Source organism: Gorilla gorilla, chromosome 16, assembly GCF_029281585.2.
Source record: "Gorilla gorilla gorilla isolate KB3781 chromosome 16, NHGRI_mGorGor1-v2.1_pri, whole genome shotgun sequence".
Classification (NCBI taxonomy): domain Eukaryota; kingdom Metazoa; phylum Chordata; class Mammalia; order Primates; family Hominidae; genus Gorilla; species Gorilla gorilla.
Genome location: NC_073240.2, coordinates 96,793,487 through 96,816,557, shown reverse-complemented (window position 1 = coordinate 96,816,557; position 23,071 = coordinate 96,793,487). Strand labels below are relative to the sequence as shown.

The following is a 23,071-nucleotide window of genomic DNA, read 5'->3' as shown; positions in this document are numbered from 1 at the left end:
TTTAGAAGGTTTTGTATACAGATTCTTGATGATAATGAAGTAACTTTATGTGAAACAGCAGTGGGGAGATTATTCTATGAGTACTGAACCAAAATATTAAAATTAGTTAGAAAGGTCACATGATTTTGTCAAAGACTATGGCAGGCTAGAATTCTGGAAAATAATTTGTCTTACATGAAACGATTTTCCTTCCATTGTACAAGTTCCGTACAAGTATTAAATTTCAAAACAAATTAATTCATGCCTATGACTTGAAATTTTTACAATTTAGACATTTAAATACCAGGGTTCCATTTAATGGTATGAACAGGTTGTAGAGATTTGTTAATTTGAAATTCCATTTAGTAACAGATGCAATAACTTGTCTGGCATCAAAACTGAGTTTAAGGTAATCACTGCACTTGCTCTTTTGTTCTAAGTGTTTTACAATCCTTAATTCACATAAAACATCTGTGAAATTTAGTTAGGAGTGTGGTGAGTAAAATTTAATCCCTGTTTTTATACCAGCATGTTCGGAAACATGCTTACGTATATTTTAATCTTGCTTGTGTGAAAAATACATGTGGGAATCAATGGGAAAGCGTTTTAGTGATATCCTAAACCTTTAGGGCAATAGAAGATTAATGTTCTAACAGAATTAAAACTATGCCAGCTAAAGATTCTTTCTTTAATTGATTTTGACACCAATTGGAGGAATAACTGCAGAAACAAATGAAAATTTGGAAATTATTAAGTGGCCGAATATGTCTTTGTTTAAGAGAACACTGGTTTCTTTTCTATGTCATGGATTAGATATAGGCAAAAGAAGTTATTTTGTTGAGAACATTCCCGTTAGGTAGGAATGGTGAGTTGGTGGCAGTGCACAACTCTCGCCTTCTCTATCAAATGGAGACAACATTAACCAACCCTGCACTTTCCAGGCCTGGAGTCAGCCCCAGCTCCTTCTCAGCACTTCTCAGCACTGCACCCTGGCAGCTGTCATCAGCGACGCATAGTTATGTACCAGCAGGGTCTTTTGTGAAGTTCCTTTGGTAAGTGATAATAAGGCAAATGCTTCAGAAGCATTTTCCAGCATGGATGTAATAGAAAGGTTAGCATTAATAAAGCTACTGGAGAATTTGACATGGAAGATGTTTCACATAAATTTCATCTCCCCACTTATTAATCTGGAAATGTTTATCTAGCACCTTCTATCATAAGGCACTAAGCTAGACACTGAGATAGATGTGCACACACACTAATTCTTTATGCCCTGGCCCATTCCACAAAGGATTTAAATTTGTTCATAAATATGTGCACATAGGTGTACATGTATGTGTGCATATATGTATATGTGTGTGTGAATATAGAATAAATACAAATAATGGAAGGACTTCTGGTAAAGGAAAAATTTTGATAAGGAAAAAGGAGAGAATAAGACTAATATGCAAGGCCTAACTTCCATGGGGATATTACAAAGTTGCTGAAAGTAAACAAAATTTTGGCATCAAATTTACTTTCTAGAGATCAAAGCAAAGTGGGAAATGTGATCAGTTACAAAGATTTATAAGATAATAGGCCATAGGCTAAAACCAAGTGGGAGAGATTTTCCAGTTATTGAGATGAGAGGGAAAATTGTCCCATGGATTCTCATCTGGAAAACACTGTGCTATATGATGGGTGGGAGGCTTGCCAACATCTACACAATAATTAAAATATTCACTTTGATGGGACCATTCATTGTACAGTCCTTAAAGTATTCCAGTGACCTAACATCCAGATAAAATACAGTAAAAGCAAGTGTGTGAATAGGTAAAATATTGCAGGAAAAAATCTAACTTTGTTTTCATCTTGCCTGAACCTACTGTAAAATTTAGAAAGTGCATTTAAACCAAACGCCCTTGAGGTGATCATTCTGGTGCATGTGGGAGGTGGTGGAAAATGACTCTAGAGAGTAGATATCCACACTCCTATTCCCAACACAGGGGTTGTTTTTCATCCGCGTTACACATGAGACTTCTGAGTAGTGCATCTCACATTAAGATACTTGATAAGCATAAAAGAAAGCAGAGAATTTCAGGAGGCCATCCTGCGTAAAGACCTGAAGTACAGATACCATGTGGAGCTGATGAAAGGAACATCTTAATGCCTTGACAACTAATCCTGTGCTGAGCAGTGGGAAAGTTCTTTAATCGTATGGTGGATATGTCCTACACCTCAGCCTAGAGGAGTAAGAGTCTTCCTCAGGAACTGTTCCTAGTCTGCTCCAGATGGGGAAATTGGTTCTCAAGGCCCCCAGGTTCTACCTTGCCGAACATTTTTCTCCAGGAAGCATTATTTCTAAAGGATGATAAGGATACTCTATGATCAACTAAGTTTGAGAGCCAATGAATAAAATAAGGTTCAACCAGTTATTTTCTTGCAGGATTTCTTAAAGCCTTAACTAGGCTAATGTGAGCTGCAAATCTCCAAGAATAGTATGGCTTTCCAATACTGATTCAATTAAGGGTTCCTGTTTCCATGAAGTAGCTCACTGAACTAGCTTTCTATGGCAAAGTCCTGTAGCACATTGCTTAGCATTTTAGCCTAGAACATTTCCCCCGTGAGCATTTCCAAGCTGACCGATAACGTTGATATGAGTCTTCAGGTACATGTAACATAAACCACCTTGCCTTCCCAGGTAGAATCCTTGAGTACAGTCTACAGATGAGCTCTGAATTCAAACCACAAATAAATCCTGAATCAACCATGACCTTGGGCAGGTTCTTGTGCCTCACTGAACCTTGGCTTCTGTATGTGTCAAATGGCAAAAATGAGGTCCATCTTGCAGGTTTAATCATGTGCAAATGGCACCAAGAAAAGTGTCTAGGATTCTGAGATATCCACAAGGGGCTAACAACACAACTGGGAAGTCAGGGAGGGCTAGGAGAAGTTGATGCCTACACTGAATCTTGAAAGATAAATAAAATTTATTCAGTAGGAGAAGCTGTGGAAAGGACACAGGAAGGCTTCCCCTTCCAGGACTGTGGTCTCTCAGTAGAATATGTAAGAGGTGACAAGACACTTAGAATTCCTAGTATGTTGGAAATGGCTGAGGTGTAAATTCGTGAGTCTGGCTGCTAGCATTTTTGACAATATCAGTTTACCTGACCCTTCAAATTACATTCTAGCTCTATTTTAAAAGTGAAAACCAAATTTATTGTTTCTAAACCAGAGTATTTACTTTTTAGTTGAAAGGCGGGAAATATGTTATGAAATAATAGAAAAATGACCACATGAAAGGGTTTGAACTTGTAGATAACATAAGGAAAACTAATAGCTTTTCAACTAAGCCCTACCCAATATTTTGGCTCTAAGCAAATTTTGAAATCAAGTAAAGATTCACAGCGTTTTATTATTCTTTTCCTTCTCAAGCCAGAATAATTAGTTTTAGGAAAGAAAATACAATAAAGGCAAGTATTCTCTGACCGATATTTCCATTTCATTTTTCTCTGCTTCTCATCTTCTGCCAAACCTAGGAATGGAATACTGGCTTTTGGATTCTTCAGCCAGAAGAGACAGGGAGATGATAAGAGGACAAATGAGTGTTAGACTTGGTGTTTCATGCCTCAAAAATGTCGTCTTTTATTTATACGTGGTAAGAAGAAGTGAAAAGATCTTAGGCAGGATATCTGACTCTCTGGAAACTTCTCAACTTCTAGATCATGTGTTTGAATCTAGAATATAAAACAGCACAGGTTAGGACACTTTCATTTGAACAAAACTTTGTTATTCCATTTTCCATTGTAAATGATGCCTTGTATTTTGGCCTGTTAACAGCATAAAATGTATAAACCATTTAAGATTTACATTGTTCCATAGACTAGAATACTCATTAGAATAAAACGACCATGAACAAAAAGAAAGAAGAGAAAGGTGGGCTTAGTAAATTCACACAGTGCTTAGGAAATTCACAAAATTGAGTTCCCAGGATCTTGGGAAGTAATCCCATGAAAGTGTTAAAACATTTTGTTAAAAACCAGGTTTGCTGTATTTATATCCTCAATTCATGAGCTCATTGTTAGCTCACCAAATATGAATGTACAGGTAACAAAGTGGTACTATGGTTGCTAAATCTTGGATTCTCTAGGTATAGTATTCTAGAGAAAGAATCAGGCCAAATACCTAGGCAAGTGATCTGAACTTTCATTCTCTGTTTTCTCATGTTGAAAGAGAAATAAAGCTCACACTTTCTGTCTCAATCACAGAGAGTTTGTGAAAACTAAATGAGATGATGAATGTGAAAACACTTCGAAAATCGTAGTCATATAATTAATATTGATACTATTATTACTCAATTCAGTCACTTTCTAGATCATCTGGCTGCTCACCGAGAATTGTTCTGAAGAAGGGAAGGCTGAAATCAACTGCCAAATTAAGATTCAGAATTAATCTGTGAATTTTTTTCTTCTACCAGATATCCCTGGTAATTGAAAGTTGATGTATAATTCCATTTGTAAAAATGGGAAGAGTAGCTCTGACACTGACTTACTAAGTTTTCAGTAAAATAAATGTACCTTTGATGGGTTTAAGATAATGAAACATGGAAAGGCAGTCAGATAAGCAAATTTGCTCTTTTTAGCTTTGTGGCTGAAGTGTGTCTATAGCCAACATGAAGATGCTGTAGAGTGCCAAGTAAACACTTGACACAGTGAAGTAGTCCCTCTCTAAAATGTTCTCAGCTTGTGCCTACTCAATCCCTTTGTTCTGACAGAAATGTTTCTGAGACTTGCCAAATTATACTTCTGTAAGAAGGGCATGTTCTGAAGATTAGAGATGACCAATGCTATATTTCCTACTAGTGTGATTGTCTCCACTAAAAAAGCAAAGTAGAAACTCCAAGAGAGGCCAAAGAAATGTCACCACTGGTAAAGAGTCCTAATAAATGCATAGATTTAGAACCTTATTTATGTTGAGGTTTATTTAGTGAGCACGCTTGCCGTCTAAATACTGGAACAAACTTTCTTTTTGCTGGTTTAATAACTCCAAAGACCTAACTGGTTGTAAAGGGTAAAGAGTTGCTTCATTCACTTACGATTCAGAGTCATGTTTCTTAGACTTGCATAAAGTGGTAATAATAAAACACTTACACAAACACAGTCAGATCTTTGAGTTAAGTGGCTTTTAGCATTGCCTTTAGCTAAGTGAGGTTGAAAAATTGTCCTGAATGAAGCCTGGCCAAAACAAAATCTTTCTCCCGGTGGCCCATTAGTTGCCTTCTTTCTTAAACTATATGCCTTCTTAAAAAAAAAAAAAAAAAAAAAAAAATATATATATATATATATATATATATATATGAAGGTCATATACCTTCAGGGAATTCACATACCTGGCCAACCATATTAAGATACTTTACACCGATGTTATATATAGCCAGAGATATTATTTCTTTGCCTAGGGCAGATCCAGATGGGCTGTTTCGCCAAATCTGGACATGGGAATTTGTACATAGTAAATCATTAAATGGCCAAGAGAATTCCTTATATTGCCAAACAGGAAGAAAAAAACAGCAAAAAATAAAAAAACCTTTATTTTGATGGCATTCATGCCAAAGTGAACTATGTTGGCTTTTAACAGAGAATATGGCAAAAGGGGCCAGAATGCCCATCATGCATCTCTTATCTCTTCTTTTCTCTTCAGTGTCTTCTCTTGCTAGCAGCATTACACTCAAGCCAGTGGACTAAAAGCGTGGTTTACATGCTGTGTCAGCTGGAGCCCTAAATGTTCCAGTCTCCACTGGAGATTGCCGTGGTCTTCAATGAAGGAAGAGCCAAGAATTTGCAAAGTCAGGTCTCTGCTCTCAAACACAGAAGTTCTGTTTTTGTATACTGTATGCATTAGGCCTCCACTTTAAGTTTTTGTTGAGAAAAATAAATGCCTCTTGAAAAGAATAAAACTTGAAAACTATATTTTCAGAGTCCAGAAGCACTGCTTTTCTACAGAGCTGTTGCTTTACCTTGTTATGGCCAGCACTGAAACTGACACTCAGAGCATGTACTGTGTACACAGAAGATGTGCCTCCAATTAGTTCTGAAATATTTGATGTGTCCAAAGTCATTGAGTAAATGGGGCAGATGGTCCTTCAGATTCTATGTTGTGTATCTGGTCCACTTATGGTCCCGCCATTGCATGTAATGGTCCATAAAGCCTGGTAAGGGACACTTTCAGATGTGAGGTTGTAGGTGCCAGATTTAGCAACTATTTGGCACATGCTTATATTAACACGGTATTTGTTTATCTGCAATTTGATTTTAGCTAGGCATCCTATATTTTATCTGCCAACCCTATGTGGTAGAAAAGTTGCAAGGATTGAGCAAGTTAGTATTTGGTGAAGAAATTAAATCATTCTGTGCAGACCACATTTTAAAGGACATGTCAGGTAAAGATGACAAAAATGGTAGTTTTGAAGGCATAATCAATGGTCAGAAAAATTTGTTTTTGGTGTTCTGTTTGTAAGAACTTGGAACAACAATATATTTGTAGCCAGAGCTGGCCAAAGCACATGTTTGGGGCACCAGTGAAATGGGAGAGAAAGATCAGCTTAGCAGAGCTTATCAAGAATTTTGGAATCAGAAAATACATCAAGGCAGGAATAATTTGAATTTTAGGATTTCACATGTGCATGCACACACACACACGCAATAGTTATTTAAAATAGTTTTGAAAAAGAATATTTAAAAATGTTTATCTGAAAACCTGGGGAAGTTGAATTTGCACACCCCTAATCATCATTCATTTTTGTTTCTTTTCCTGGGAAGATTGCAATCACAGACTCCAGTACATAAACGTATACACCAGTGGTCCTGCTTTTAGCCCTTCTTTCCCTGTCCTAGTGTTTGAAAGCTGTTCCAAACCACTTACCCCACTCACTGCACTGTGCATTGAATGGCACTTTCTCCCTCTAAGCTAACATGGCCTTCCTATTCTCTTTTATCCAAAATCCCATTCTCCCCAACCCTATCTATCTCATTTAAATTGTTCAGAAATGCATCTTAGACTAAACTCATCCATATTAAAGTATGGCTGTATTGACGCATTAACTGTCTCAGGCATGTTTGCATTTTTAAATTGGAGATTGAGCTAATCAAAGCAAGGATCCTGGGTAGAGTCATTTGAGAATGGGTGGGTTGGGTACCTTCTTCCTTTTATCCATTTACACAGGAAAAGGCCTTGATACACAGAAGTGTGTACGTAAAAGCACCTTAAGAGTATCTATTTGTCACAGAATCCGAAGTTCAAGTTAAAATGGCTCTTTTAGTTTTACCTACATGGAGTAAGAGTTGAGGAAACATGGATAAATTTGATTGTGAACTCTGCTATTAAACTCAAAAATAGCTAATTTACCAGCTGTCTTTTATTAATAAGTCAAAAGAAAAATCCTGAAACTGCTTAAGCTTCAACTGAAATTTTTTGGCACCATCCTCTGGGTCCAAGGGGAAAAACATGGAATGAGGTCGAATTGAACATTCTACTGTCAACCATCAAATCACTGATCCCACTGTCCTCTTCACATAGAGTCACATAAAGTGTGTATTATACACATGCACAAGCCATTTAATCAATTTGTCGCATTTTAAAATTGCATCCTTTCTGCAAAGTCTCTGGGTAGAAGTATAATTAAATCATTCATTACAATATATTCTTAAAATATAACAGCAACCATAGTAACAAATAAAAACTTCGCCTCTCAACAAATGCATTTTATGTTATTACTTCAACTGGAAGGCTTTACTTTGTGCAACTTCCTTACAATTTAGGTTTTATCTCATGGTCTGTGATACAATACTGGGGCTCTATCTGAACCTATAGAGGAGTGAGGAAGGGAGCCAGGAGTGCAGGCATCCTTTTCAGAAAAATACATCTGGTTTTTGTGAACACAAATTGAGACAATGTGTGACTTTGGCTTTTTTTAGAAAGGAAGTGTATATAGATTTAAAAAAAACCCTTATCAAACTGCTTGGCTCATTTTTAAGCTGCTTTAAGGGAAAAGAAACCAACAGGCACATGAACCTTCAGAGTCTGTGCTTGCATTTCACACGCTTCCTAAAGTTTGATTCAGCTTCACCTTTCTTATTTAGCACAACGAATATTTGCATATCTTAAGGTTTCCCTTTTTTCTAACCCTAACTTTGTCTATTTCTGCACTTTACCATAAATTTGTATTTTTCATCTTCTCTGTTGGCTCATATTGGTTGAAATGTGCTAATGCATGCTCTCTGATGATTTGGAAGCATCGATTTCTCTATATAAATTATGGATGTATTCTAAAACCATTTAGTTGAATTCAAACTGGAGATACACATATATGTATATGTACACATATATACATATGTATAAGTTTATACATACATACATGTATACACACATATATACATACATGTGTTAGGCAATCTTAACACTAACCAGAACAGTACATTAGTTATCTATTACTGTGTAACAAATTAGAGCCAACTTAGCAATTCAAAATGATACATTCATTATTTCCCAGTTTCTGTGGGTAAAGGGCTCAGGCGTGGCTTCACTAGGTCCTCTATTTCAGGGTCTTTGACTAGGCTTCCATTGAGATGTTAGCTGGGGCTGGGGCCTTGTCTGAGAGTCCCACTTCAGGGAAATGATCTACTTGTAAGATCATTCAGGGTGTTAGCAGAACCTAGTATCTGGAGAGCTGTTTGACTGAGGACCCCCATCCCTTGCCAACCTGGCCTTTGCAACATGACCACTTATTTTATTAAAGCATATAAATCCAGAAGGCAATAGAAAGAGTCTGATAGAAAAGGAAGGTCTCATCTTTTGTAATTTAATCATGGAAGTGAATTCCCATTACATTTATCATATTCAATTGGTTAGAAGCAATCACCAGCCTAGCTCTCGCTCAAGGGGAAAGGGCTACATGAGGGAGTGAATACCAGAAGGTGAGAATCATCCACAAGGGGGATGGGGTACGTTTCAGTGTCAGCCTGCCTCAAATGGGTGGGTAAGAAAATGGTAGAGCAAAAGGTATGCTTCACGTCTCATTGTCAATAAATCTTATTTTAACTTAATCTTGTAGAAGAGTTTTACAAAATTTTTACTCACGCGTATTATCTGGAGATTTTCTTAGCCACAGTTTTTACTTTAGTAATAACACAGGCCTTACATCAAGGATTGGCTCACCAATCCTATTTCCCCTTCCAGTAGAAAACAGCTGTTTCTCAGCATACCTTGCATGGAAATGACTGGTTCAAGCCAATGGAATGTAGGCAGAAATGATATTTGGCTCTTCTAACCTGGCCGTGTATCTCTTGTGCTCTCTTCCACCCATGGCAACACAAGATGGAAAAAGCCTGGGTCCCTCGTTATTGCTCAAATGAGAGCCCCTAAAAGACCTGCCTGACCTGCATCAGAATACAACTTGAGGCTGAGCACCGTGGCTCAGGCCTGTAATCCTAGCACTTTGGGAGGCCGAGGCAGGCGGACCACTTGCGGTCAGGAGTTCGAGACCAGCCTGGCCAAAATAGCGAAATCCCATCTCTACTAAAAAAAAAAAAAAAAAATTACCCAGGTGTGGTGATGTGTGCCTGCAGTCCCAGCTACTTGAGAGGCTGAGGCAGGAGAATCAATCACTTGAACCCGGGAGGTGGAGGTTGCAGTGAGCCAAGATGGCACCAGTGCACTCCATCCTGGGCGACAGAGTGAGACTCTGTCTCAAAAAACAAAACAAAACAAAACAGAATACGACTTGATCTAGCAATTAATCTGCGTTTTGTCCCCTGATATTTATCCTGATTTATTTAGACCCCAGAAGTGCTAGTAGTGATTGTCATCTGCAAATATCTCACCAAATAAGACACTCATATTTCTATAATAATAATTCTGATACATGATTGGTTATTTCCCAAGCTTTTGCATACATTAAACTACTGTATACTCACAAAACATAAGGACAGTGATATCATCCTGGATTAAAGATGGAGGAACAACTTAAATGAAAATCACTGTAGGGTGAACAATGCATATGTTTGGAAAATACATTTCTAGAAGCTGTTTAAAAGTAAGGGTGAGACCACAAGAAAATTATAGTTGCCAATTTGCTCTGCGTAAGGAAAATGACAAGAAATTTGAGATACCAGAAGGAAAAGCCCAGAAGAGAATAAATAAGAGAACAAATAGAAGTGAGTAGACGGTGGTAGAGAAAAAAGGGTTCTGCTGGGAGCGATGTGTTGTAGGGCCTTTCCTTCACCTTCTCTAAGAAATCTTTCATAATTTTTACATTGCTTACCAATGTATGTGTGTGTGTGTGGGGGGTGTCTGAAAGTGTGTTTGTGTATAAGTAGGTTTTATTAGGAGATCTCAAAATGCATGAAAATGGTAAGCGCCAAGATCAGGCCACAATTGTCTACATGACTAAAGTGAAGCATGGAAATTCTAACTGATGAGATCAAGGATATGCAGTCATTCAACTGAAGTCAGATTTCAAGAGGCAAACCCAGATGAGTTGGGTTCTAAAACCTCTGTCCTTAACCTATACACTGCAAACTCTCTCTTCCTTTCTATAAAAATTGCTCTTTCTGACCAGAAGGAAAATTTTAAGAATGACGCATAAATAAAATAGAGACAAAGGAAGAAAATATGATTTAGTTCCAGAACCAATGTAAAAATTGGAATAATCAGAGATTAAAATGGAAAAGGTAAGTTGCATTTGAGAGATGAAGGCCTGAAATAATAGTCAGAAAAGAAGAGCATAGATTTTTGGAGATGAAGTAAAAATAGCATGAAAGGTCTTGGCAGCCATTTGGCCTTTAGTGTTGAGGAAGAAAAAGAAATAAAAGATGACTTTGAGGTTCTTAATTCCAGTGATTAGAAAGATGCAGTGCAAATGAATCAAGGTGCAAAAATAGAAATTAATTTTTTATTCAATTAAATTGAAACGCTTATTGAGTCCTACTACAAAGAAATATGTTTGCCATTGTTCACAGTCAAGTGATGCATAAATCATGGCACCCGGAAAGTGAGTGTGATGTTGTTTCGGTGGTTAAGTGTGAGATACTTTGAGGAATTTAAGGAGAAATCCTTAGAGGTGATAATTCTGTTGTCTTCTACATAGAAGAGCAGTTTAAAATAATGGAAGGGATAAGATTACCCAAGGATGGAAACAGCAACTATTATAATTTCATCTTAAAATACAGACTAGATGCTATACAAAGAGCTTTGGATTAGGATTAGCTAAATTATTTTTTATTCTCTGTTTCTAGTAAATATATATGACCTTGGAAAGTTGGATTAACATCCATTAAAGGCTGATGAACTAGGTAAGTATTAGGATATCTTTTGCTGATTATGCTTAGCTGTGAAAGGAAGAGACTTGACTTTTTAATATGTGTAAAAGGTATGACTAGGTCCATATATTAGCCAGGAAAAGGCAGTAGTGCACTATGTAAACAACCTCAGAATTTTACTGACTCAACACAGCAAATGTTTATTTCCTTCCCATGCAGAATCATTCTGAACAAATTTGCATTTGTGCAAATTACTGGGGCAGTGGTACTTTAAGCAGCCCCCTGATACTAATCCCTACATCTAGAACACTGCCCTTCCCATGACCATGACAGAAGGAGGAGCTGCAGGTAGTTCAAATAATGTCAATGAAATGCTTCAGTTTCAGGTGACACAATCACGTCTACTCATATTTCACTGGACAGAACTGGTCACATGGCTACACTTTTAACTTCAAGGGGGCTGGAAACGTTTCCTTCCAGGTACCTGGCCTTAGGGGAAAACCAAATATATGTGAGTGTAAGTAATAACACAGGCTGTCATGCTTACTTGATAGTTAAAAGTAGAGAAAGTTCCCCCTCTCCCCCCCGTTTCAAAGTTTTCCTGTTCTAAATGAAATTTTATTGATGTCTCTGAAACAAGTTATTTCCCTGTCCCCAAATCTCACTGTTTCGCCATTCATTCCATTAGAGCCTATCTTGGAAAGCAAAGACTCCATCAGAATATGGTATTACATGACATTGTAACCTTTTTCCCCTCCAGAAAACCACCCTTTATGAATAAAACATGGGTGACCTTTAAAAACTTAGCAGTTGTACTAGGTGATTGCATATTAACAAGCTTTTTGAAGAAATAGGACAGGCACTGTATGTTTCAGTTAAGGATAGATAATAGAACTATTCAAATAATTTATTATTTTATTCAATATGAAGGAATGCAACAACTATTTTACAAAGTCTGCTTACACTTCCCTGAGTATAATTGTATGTGACTTCCCATTTATTTAAATTGTGTATGTACCATTAAATTGAAGATTCCCATGGAAATGACAATTCTTATCTTCTTGATTTTTTAATTTTTGGTTAAAAATCTCTGAAAAATCCAAGATTTCTTTAAGCAAGAAGCAAAGTAAGGCAGATTTATACAAAGTGGAATTGAATCTCCTGACTACAAACACAAATCTGCAGGTTTCTCAGTACCTGGCATAGAGAGGATACTCAATAAGTTATTATTGAATAGGAAGAGTGTTCTTCAAGGCTGAACAACAGTGAAGGTAAGGGGAGTTTTTCTAGAGAATTCTGTCAGTGCTATGAGGAAATATTTAATCAGATCACACAAAAAAGACAGTTTCAGTTTGGGCTCAAGGGGAGAAATGTCGAGAGGGGAATGAATGAGGTGAGGAAGATTGAATCAACCCCTCAATAACATATAGTTAAGAAAAGGCCTCTGCTCAAGGCAGGATGTTTCTAATTCAATTGTTTAGGAGAATTATTTTCAAATTAGACCCTCCTGAGTTGTAGGGTTCTAAGGGGGGATCTCAAGAAGCCCTAAAATAGATGAAGGAGTTATCTACATCCAGGGAAGTTTGGCATTTGTCTCTTTATAAAAAAGGGGGTCAATATAAGATCTCACTTATGCAAACGTCCTACTGGTAAAAAAAAAATACATGTTTTAAAACCATTTGTTCAGAATATTGTAGTTCTCTTGGGCAAAATCGAACGTACTGGTAATGAGCAACATAACGAGATGCAAGGTACAAAGACACGCGCTTTCCCTTTCCCTCAATCTTGTTTCCATCCTCCCTCAAAAATCTCCAAATGTGTGCTTTTTTTAACTGCAGTGACATACTAGGATACAAAGGCTTAGGCTTTATTCTGGTCCTAGGAGGTACATCAAGGGGCTCGGAGGGGCCATGTGACTCCCATCACAAAGAAGAAAGTACAGAACTTCATAAATGCAATAACACTGTTAGAATTACATGAAAACAGCTCTATGTAAATTGCATTATGCAGGTCATAGTTTTATTTTTTCTATCACATTGCAAAATGCGTAGGGTTAAAAAACTCTCACAGAGACACTGGTGACACCACAGCCTACTTACCCACCTCTCTCCCCTGTATTATAGTCTAACTATACCTGCCGAGCACAATCACCAGCCAGTTTGGACAACTCATTTGAGCTCTTGACAGTTCAGTATCTTCATCTGTGAATACAGAATATACTAGCCACTAAGCTGATGTCTGGGGAACTACTTTGAGAAGCAAGATAGACAGTTATTATTATACTTGTCACTGTTGCTTTTGGTAAACTAGTCGAATCTCTTTGGTATACAAACTCAGACAAAAATCCTTTAACATCTTGGGAGGTTTTTTAAAAAGTTAAGTGGGTCTTTTAAACTTGAAGATCTGCTCAAGTAGAAGATATTAACAATGCAGTTTTTTAAACTTACAAAATTGAGGGATTATTTCTTTAACTGATGAGGAATAAGGGTGGGAAAGTTTCAATGCTGCTTGATTTAATAAGAGACTACTACTTTGCAAGCAACCAATGTTTTTGTCACAACATACGCTTTAGATTTTCTTTAAGAAATACATACATTTCTGGCCGGGCGCGGTGGCTCAAGCATATAATCCCAGCACTTTGGGAGGCCGAGGTGAGCAGATCGCCTGAGGTCAGGAATTTGAGACCAGTCTGGCCAACATGGTGAAACCCTGTGTCTACTAAAAACACAAAAAATAGCCAGGCACGGTGGCTCATGCCTGTAATCCCAGGTACTCAGGAGGCTGAGGCAGGAGAATCACTTGAACTCGGGAGCTGGAGGTTGCAGTGAGCCGAGATCAAGCCACTGCATTCCAGCCTGGGCAACAGAGTGAGACTCTGTCTCAAAAAAAAAAAAAAAAAAAAAGGGAAAAAGAAAGAAAGAAAGATACACATTACTGGAACATTTGTTTAGGTGGGCATCAATAAGGTAAATACTGCACTATTTTTGCAGTAGCAGGACTAAGGGATGCCTGTCACCCAGCCTTGCTAAAAGATGGGGCCATATGAACTCTGATCTTTGTATCACCTAGTCTCACACTCAGGAATGTACAGGGGAGTGATTCTTGCAGCAGGCAAGCAAGAAGGGATAGTGCTAGGGCTCAGAAAAGTTGGAGAAGGTGCCAGGAGAGGAAAGAACCTTTCTGAGGGTGAGAAAATTGAATGTCTTCAGGAAATTGAAGAATCTTGTTTGAGGGAGGCACTTTCCTTGGAAGGGGCTTGAGGGCTTTTGTCTTCATTTGGGTAATAAGCTGTAGGCTTTATCTGTATTAAAGGAGCTTGTACCATTGCCTGTGCTTATTGACCACTAGAATGTCCTGCATTGACCACAGTCAATCACATCACCATCGCTCTTGTGACAACTTTTCAGTATTTAAGGCCACCAAATGGAAATGATCAGTGAATGAGGTTTAAATCCTGCAGAATATTTAAAAAGTAGTTAGTACAGATTCAAAATTATTAAGCACAAAGAATAATTCAACACATAGATGTAGATTGTTAAGCATATATCAAACAATGTATAAATAACTCATAGAACTTTTGATTAATGTTTGCAAGGCTCAATAAAGCCATTTACAGACTTACATAGACATTGAAATCTGGGTCTCCTTTCAAAGCTGTAGTACTCTTAAGTGGTAGAATATTATTTTTAAATTATTTTTGTACTGGTAAAAATTCTTATAGTAACTGAGGATTTAATATTTATTAAAATTTCTGGAATATTTATAGATTATAAATATATAAATATATATATAAATGTTCATATATATACAGATTTTTGAAATTTCTTAAGTTATCAGCTATTCTCATAATTTCAATGGAAGGGAATTGATTACATTTCAGCAGTTATCAATATATCCCATTAGGGATTTTACCATAAGACTTCTTGAATTGTTTAAATCTGAGGGCTTCATTGTAATGGTCCATCTTCCCTAGTACTCTTTTAATTCAAGTATAGTGGTAACTTATCCCTTTCAATCCTTGAGCGTAAAGTAGGCAGTTTCATTTAATCTACAATTATGGCAATAAGCCTCATAACTTTGCTTTGCTTTGCTGGGCAGGCTTGGGTAAGATTGCCTCTAGGTGGCTCGATGCTGCTTCATCTTTTTGCTGTATGTGCTGTCTCTCCAGAGAGCCGGGAATAGATAAATCTGAGCATTGAGAAGACAAAATCACTTACATTTGTCATTTTAGCATTTAGGCTCCTAGGATTGTCTAAAGGATTCCTGAGATATAAAATAAAGACATTTCTGTGCAAGAGGGAGTGGAGGAATGTTTGCATGCCCTTTTCCCTAATGTACGCAGCATCCACAACGTTCACTCTGGGAGCCAATGAGGGGAGGAAGGGAAAGAACACTACACAGGGCCCGCTTGAGAAGTTTTCTCCAATGTGTCATTAAGGTGTTTCAGAGCATCTGTGTGGCTGCCACATGAACTGGATGGGAACACAAAGTAATCAATTTCAGTTGAGAGCACTAATTTATCACCTTGCCATCTTTTATTGCAAGGTAGAGAATCTCAACCTCTCGTTCACTTGCTCTCTCTCTCACACACACAAACCCCTCTGCACATATACACACTTACCTCCTATACATACTTACAAACTCTTACACTTAATACATCTCATTTTTTAAAATACCAAACTGCCAAATAAGAAATTTATCATTTTTTATGCTTTAAGATAGTTTGAATTTGGGATTGTGAAGACAGTTGTTTAATCAACATTTTCCTTTGATATTATGGGAGGTTTTTTTTTTACATGGTTTCCCTTTGACTCCTAAAATAAGTTTCAGTACGATTACAATATTAATGTAAAGCTGGCTCCAAATAAGCTCTCTGTCAGCAAGCAAAGTCTTTAGCTTCTTAGAGCTCAAAATCCCAATCTATGGGAACAATTTAATAATGCAGCTCAAATCTTAATTCCTAGGGTAGTATGACTACCAAAGTCAAACTTTAAAAATGGAAACATAAACCCTTCAAGTACTCAGAAGGAAGTACTCATGACCATGCACCCTCATTTCACTCAGCATCACAGCCAGAATATTGTCATCATAAGTTATACCTGCAAGTCCTGAGGGGTGTCCAGCATGACAAGTCCAAGGTAGAATCCCTTATCAGATAGGGAACGGGGGAAAGAACAGCACAGGAAAGAGCATGAAGAGAGGGCTATAACTCTCCAAAAATAAATTTTGCAGATCTTAAAAGTCCCCAAGGCTCCAAGCAAATGTTGAGTTATTTTTCTCATCATTGCAGGTAGAATTTGAAGGAAACTAGAAAAGCAGCTGGGATATTTTATTGAGCTCCTGTTTTTAACTTTTTTTAAAACTAAATCTAGATTTCGTTTTGCCATCCTGGCTACCTAATTTTTGTATTAAACCATGCAATGACTATCTTCAGAATGTGCCTTTCCTGGAACTCTGGAAATTGTGTGTGTTATTTATATTATGATATGCAGCACCTCTCCCAACAAAAAAATAAATCTTTTTTGGCCACTGGGGCCAAAGTTCATCTGTCCACCCCAGATGTGTTTTTCTTCAGAATCCTTACAAGATCTCAGTGTTTTTTTTCATAAAATCTAAAATCCCACCACAAACATCTTTTTTCCCTTTTAACTCCTAATATATTTTTCTGCAAGCCCTGATGTTCTCTCTCTAACTCCCAATATTTCTCCCTAGACCCCAATTTCCTAACCAAAGCACATTACTGATCTGATGCTTTCAACAGCCTGGTAGCACATCAATAAACTAAAGATTATTGTGCTTTGTCAGGTTTTATTTTGTAACGTTATGGGAAATTCTCCGCTGTCTTGGATGAGTGCATAAACTCTGATTGCTTGACAATTAACAGAGCTAGTAATAGAAAAGGCAACGTAATTTACCTTCATACAAGGGATCTCAGTTAACAAAAATTAAACTATTGAACTCTCCTCTCCAAGGAAAGGGATGTCGCCTCATTATGTTAAAAAGAAAAACAGATTCCAGTGGCAAGTGGGCCCTCAGTCTGGCTGGGTGAATTTATTGTTCAGATTATGTGTTTTTCTGACATGCATACAAAATTATGGCTTTTAAACTGGACTAAACTCTCTCTTCATTAAATGAGTATTTCCCCCCTTTGGTACTATAACTCAAAGAGAGCATTCTAGATAAATAATGTCAAGGGGGAGTATCTTCGTGTGCTTCATGGGTTGGATGTTGAGGACGTTTCTAATCTGCAGGGCTGGAGTACAGCTCTCTCTCTCTCTCTCCCCTTCACTCTCTGTGTCTCTGTCTTTCTGTATCACAGCACTAAAGAAGAAAATATACAGTGTAATTAAATACAGAGCCATCACGCTAAAAGTGAAGAACTCCCACAGAGGAGAGTGCTGGGTTTTACAGACTCCCACGGAGACCATATGAAGCTTGTATTCAAAATGGCATCTGCGGCTTTGAGCCTGCCTTCTGCCCTTTCAAAGATTTCTGCTTAGTTCAAAGAAATACTGTGTTTGAACACAGAGATCCTGGGAACTTAGGAAGTGGAGAGAGAAGTTGAGGCTCTTCTTCTTCCTGCTTCCTTGAGGTTTCAACCTCTTATATCTGTTTTCTAAAACGTTTTTCAGGCCCTCCAAACATTCCCGGATTGGATGGCTAGAATCATTGGTCCCTTGCCTTAGGCTAGGTAAATGATGAACAACTGTTGGACTCTCGAACACTGCAACATCTGTTTCTGCCTTCAAGAAGTTTATAGTCCAGTGGTCAGTAAACTATGGCTCAGAGACCAAACCCAGTCTGCCATCTCTTTTTGTGTGATTTGTGAACTAGGAAAGGTTCTCACACTTATAAACAGTTAGGAAAATTTTCAAAAGAATGCTATTTCATGTGACGTGAAAATTGCATACAATTTAAATTTCAGAGTTCATACATGAAGTTGTGTTGGAACACAGTCATTCCATTCATTTACATATGGCGTATGGCTGCTGCCACACTAAAATGGCAGAGTTCAGTAGTTGTGACAGACGTTGTAAGGCATGAAACACCTAAAATATTTACTGTCTGGCCCATTACAGAAAGAGTTTGCAACCCCTGTTATAATCTCATGGAAGAGCCACTACTAATAACTGTAAAATAATAAATGAGCAACGGAAAACAGTATGTTCCTGATTGTTAAATGGGAAGCTGGTGGAAAATTGCCATTTTAATCAAGAAAGATATATGTCTCTGAGATTGCTTTTGTATGGAAAAGTCTTCAAGAAGCAAAAGAGGACAGGAGCCAGTTTTAAGAAATAGTAAGTTTTGAGTGGATAGAGAGTAGCAGGAAAGACGTTTCAGGGTGGCTAGACAGAGCGAAAATGAGATCTGGCATGGCAGGAGTGAGGCTCCAGGAAAAGATGTTTGCGATCTACAATGAGAGTGAGAAGTCTAGGTTATTTAAAATATCAAGGGTAAATGAGTTGTCTTCTGTTCTGATTGTGATATTTAGGAATAGAGGGTGAATCACTGAGAAAAGAAAATGTAAAATTTAAAAGTAAAATCAAGTTCAAGGGAAGTTAGGCTGGGGAATTAAAGACATATGCTTCATGTCATTGAAACAGTTAATCCTGTTTCAAAAGATGGCAAATAACTGACAAGAAACAGAGAAGCATCATGAGCAAGGAGGATCTTATTTACATATAAAATAAGCTAAGAAGGTGGTAGGATCCTAAGGTAAAAACCACAGGAGCATATCCACCATGTTTCATGTTACATTTGGGTCATTTTTCTGTAACCATTCTTTAATAGGATGAGGTGATGGCTATAATTTTGATTATATGGTTAATTCCAAACAGTTATCTAATAAAATCACACTGCATGAGAAAAATGGAATGTGCAGTTTTACACCTGGCTATTTCCACTTTAAAATAAAACACAGGATACAGGAAGTAAAGAACATTATGAGTTGTTTGCTAGCTGAGGCCTCTAAACCATGGTATGTTGGAGAAGTATTTTAAAATGTGTTTGGCTTTGGGATTTAACCAGAAAGTAATGCAAAAGAAAATACTAATTATGAAATTATGATATTGTTGCATTAAATTTGATTTATCATGTAATTCAAGCATTTGTCTTATTTTCTTTCAGTATTGGAGTTTGGACAACTTCAATGGCTAGCTTGACTTTTATTTACTATCTGGTTTTTTCCCCCACAGAATGCTATTTGACTTTATGATATTATTGCATTATTTAAAAATAGTTTCCTCTTTCATTTATGGTTATGGTGTGAAGGATGGAAAGAAGCACATAAATATTTTATTTCCAGGTGTTTAATATGCTTTGCATAACTCAGGAACAGAGAAGTAACAGGAAAGTTTTGAAAGCAGAGCTGGGGGGGCACTCACCCAGGACACAGTGGAAGGATGGAATAGTTACGTGCAAAAGAAAATGCAGCTAATTAAGTACGTGGAGTTCAGTTGGATGAACCCCAAATATTATTTATACCTAAGTGTATGTAAGAGGGTGAAGGGAAGTGGGTGCATCTTTTTACAAGCAGGTGTGACTTCAGTGTTCATTGATTCTCTGGTTAAATATTGAGCATGTGCTCTGTTCTCAGAACTGTGTCAAGCACTAGAGATACAGAGGCGAATGAGGCAGAGACTCTGTACTCAAGTTGTTCATAGTCTATCGAGAAAGATAGACAAGGAATCAGAAGATGAAATACAGAGTGATAAGTGTAATGTTAAAACTCAGCAGTAGACTTGCAGCAAATGTCTACTAACCAAGACCTGGATCCAGGAGTGCAAATCATTGCAAAGATTTGGGGACGCCAATATGAGAACATCTCCCTTCCCTATTCCCCATCTCTTAATCCCCTTGGGGCATAGCAAGTACAATTCTATGCCACATAGGTCCCCTAAGTTTATACGGGAGCTGAAAAATTCCTATCGCCTAGTGATGTTGTAGCTTTTGTAACATCTTAACAATATAAACAGCACATTACCTTTTCTATGTTAGGTTATGGTTAGATACACAAATACCATTGTGTTACAGTTGCCTACAGCATTCAGTACAGCAATATGCTGTACAGGTTTATAGCCTATACCATATAGCCTAGGTGTATAGTATGCTATACCATCTAGGTTTGTGTAAGCACACTCTGTGAAGTTACCATGGGGTGAAATTACCTGATGAGGTCGGGCATGGTGGCTCATGCCAGTAATCCCAGCACTTTGGGAAGCTGAAGAGGGCAGATCACTTGAGGTCAGGAGTTTGAGACCAGTCTGGCCAACATGGTGAAACCCCGTCTCTACTAAAAATACAGAAATTAGCTGGCATGGTGGCACATACCTGTAATCCCAGCTACTAGGGAGGTTGAGGCAGGAGAATCCCTTGAACCCAGGAGGCGGAGGTTGCAGTGAGCCAAAAAAAAAAATTACCTAATGATGCATTTCTGAGAATGTATCCCTGTCATAAGTGAGACATGGCCATAGTTTTGTGTGGCAGCAGTTTACAAAGCAAACACGGAGAATGTGAGACATGGATCAGCTCTCCTGTCTCTCTACAACTTTTCCTCCTATTTATACTTTTTTTCTCTCTCTCTGCTAAAATATAACTGTGAAAACAATGTCACTGAGACAGGGGGAACTTTTAGTACCAATCAGAGGGATTTATAAGCCTTTAAGACTAGAATTCACCCTCACAAACAAACAGTAATATGTTTAAAGAATGAACAATCATCTTAGAAAAAAATTTGAGATCATTGTGACTCGTTTTTTAAGAATAGGGAGTACACGTTGCATTTAAATATCTAAGAATATTCCTTTGTTTGGCTTTCACAGATATTTAGTTGTGATCATTTCTGTTTGAAAGGAAAAAAAAAAAATGTCTTCACTTTGTCCCTAATCCACAAACACAGTCCAGGATGAACTGGCCGGTGCTAATGCGAGGTCATATTTGAACAGTGAGCTTTCAGGCTAGAGAGTAGTTTCCGAAGTTAGATAATAATGAATGTTATGGATTTGTGCATTGAGTTTTAAAATTGCCCTATGCTGCTGAGCCTCCTTACACAGGCGAATAATACGAAGGGGTTAAGATGAGGGCATTAGGCCTAACTGGTGAAACGTTCTCCTCTTCTCATGAAGAACAAACTTTTATCAGATGTGTTGAAATCTCCTACTTGACCCTTGTCTAACCTTCAGCCCCAAATGCAAAGTAAGATACAGCTAATCCCAGAAAGCAGGTTTAAACAAACAAGCTAACAGTCTACTACATCTTTGAGGAGTCTGATTTTCCTACTTTCCTTACACACATGCTGCTTGGGAAACAAGAAGCCTATGACTTGGAGGTGGGTCACGGAGTCCTTGTCTGGAGGTTGTAAGACTCATGGCAGCTATTTGATCACTGCTGTCCAAAATATCTGATTACTTTTTACCTGACTTTTCTGGAGCAACAATATATGTATGGTTCTGCAGTCTTCACAGATTTTTATTATATGTAAGAACTTTTACATTCCTGACAATAATATCTTACTTAACCCAAAGCATCCTCATTCATTTAGTTGAAAAATTGTAATAGTTTGATATTTTTTGAAATTGTAATGACTGTCATTGTATAATGCTAACCAACAGCTCCTTTTATTTAAAGCTTCTTTTCTCTTAAAGCTTTAGATTTCTAGTGTAGGTAAAAAGGTAAAATGTGAACCATTTCTTACCCAGGGTGAATTTTTCAATAATACTGAAATTGAGATGACATTCATGCTGTAACAAAATATGTAGGAAACTGTACCTTCTGATTCCATTTAGGAGGTATTAGATAATAATTATAAAAAACAATTGCAAAATTATCCATTAGTTACACAAATAGAGATACTTAGATATTGTACATAGAGTTGCTACTTAAACAACACAGGTTGGACTTGTGAGGGTTCACTTATATACAAATTTTTGTCCAACTCTGCCATGCCTGAGATAGGAAAACCAACTTTTCCTCTTCCTCCTTTTTCTCAGCTTACTCAACCTGAAGACAAAAATTATGAAGACCTTTTTGATGACCCACTTCCACTAACTAAATAGTAAATATATTTTCTCTTCCTTATGATTTTCTTAATAACATTTTTTCTCTAGCTTACTTTATTGTAAGAATACAGTACATAATACACATAACATAGAAAATATGTGTTCATTGACCATTTATGTTATTAGTAGTTAAGTCTTTGGGGAGTCAAAAGTTATATGAGGATTTTCAACTCCACAGGATGTTGGCAACCCTAACCTTTTGTTGTTCAAGGGTCAACTGTGTTTAGATATAACCCGTAGATTGCCTTCGCTGGCTGATGAAATCTATTGCTACATTCAACAGAAAAATCCATAATTAACATTCATTCTTACATTCTTATACCGAGGTTCTTTAGAATGAATTTTTTTTTCTTTAGAATGAATTTTAACTACATGTATTTTTTCTCTCTCTCTCTGTGTATGTGTGTTTAGTCCTTTCTATAATGAGTATCTGAGACACCGAACTCTGAACTCTGCATGCACCATGAAGCCCAATCTGTGAATAAAAAACTCTCTTGTTCACGTAGTGTTAAATACCATTTTTTTTGGTCAGTGATGATGGGAAGGGGATGCACACTCTTTGGAATTGATTTTAAAACCAGTAGTTGCTCTGAAATACCAAAGATTCACTTCATTCATCTGTGGCCCAGGCCTGAGAAAAAGCCCAGTGAAGAGCCTAGAGCCATTTGAAGATGTAGATGGAAGAAGACACTAGACCAGCAAGATGCAGTCAAAAAGGATCAGGGGACATGAGGGTGTGAC

General features: G+C 37.4%; 1 long non-coding RNA gene across 2 annotated transcripts in view; it reads right to left on the bottom strand.

Annotated features, from left to right (window-relative positions):
• Positions 1 to 23,071, bottom strand: part of LOC109023454 (uncharacterized) — a 54,192-nt gene that overhangs the window by 19,916 nt on the left and 11,205 nt on the right. The window contains exon 3 of one of the 2 annotated variants that reach the window (XR_008671770.2): positions 3,584 to 3,695. The exons of the other annotated variant lie outside the window; for it this stretch is intronic. This is a non-coding gene — a long non-coding RNA (uncharacterized lncRNA). Of the gene's footprint in view, positions 1 to 3,583; positions 3,696 to 23,071 lie in introns of those variants that run through there. 2 annotated transcript variants of the gene reach the window in all.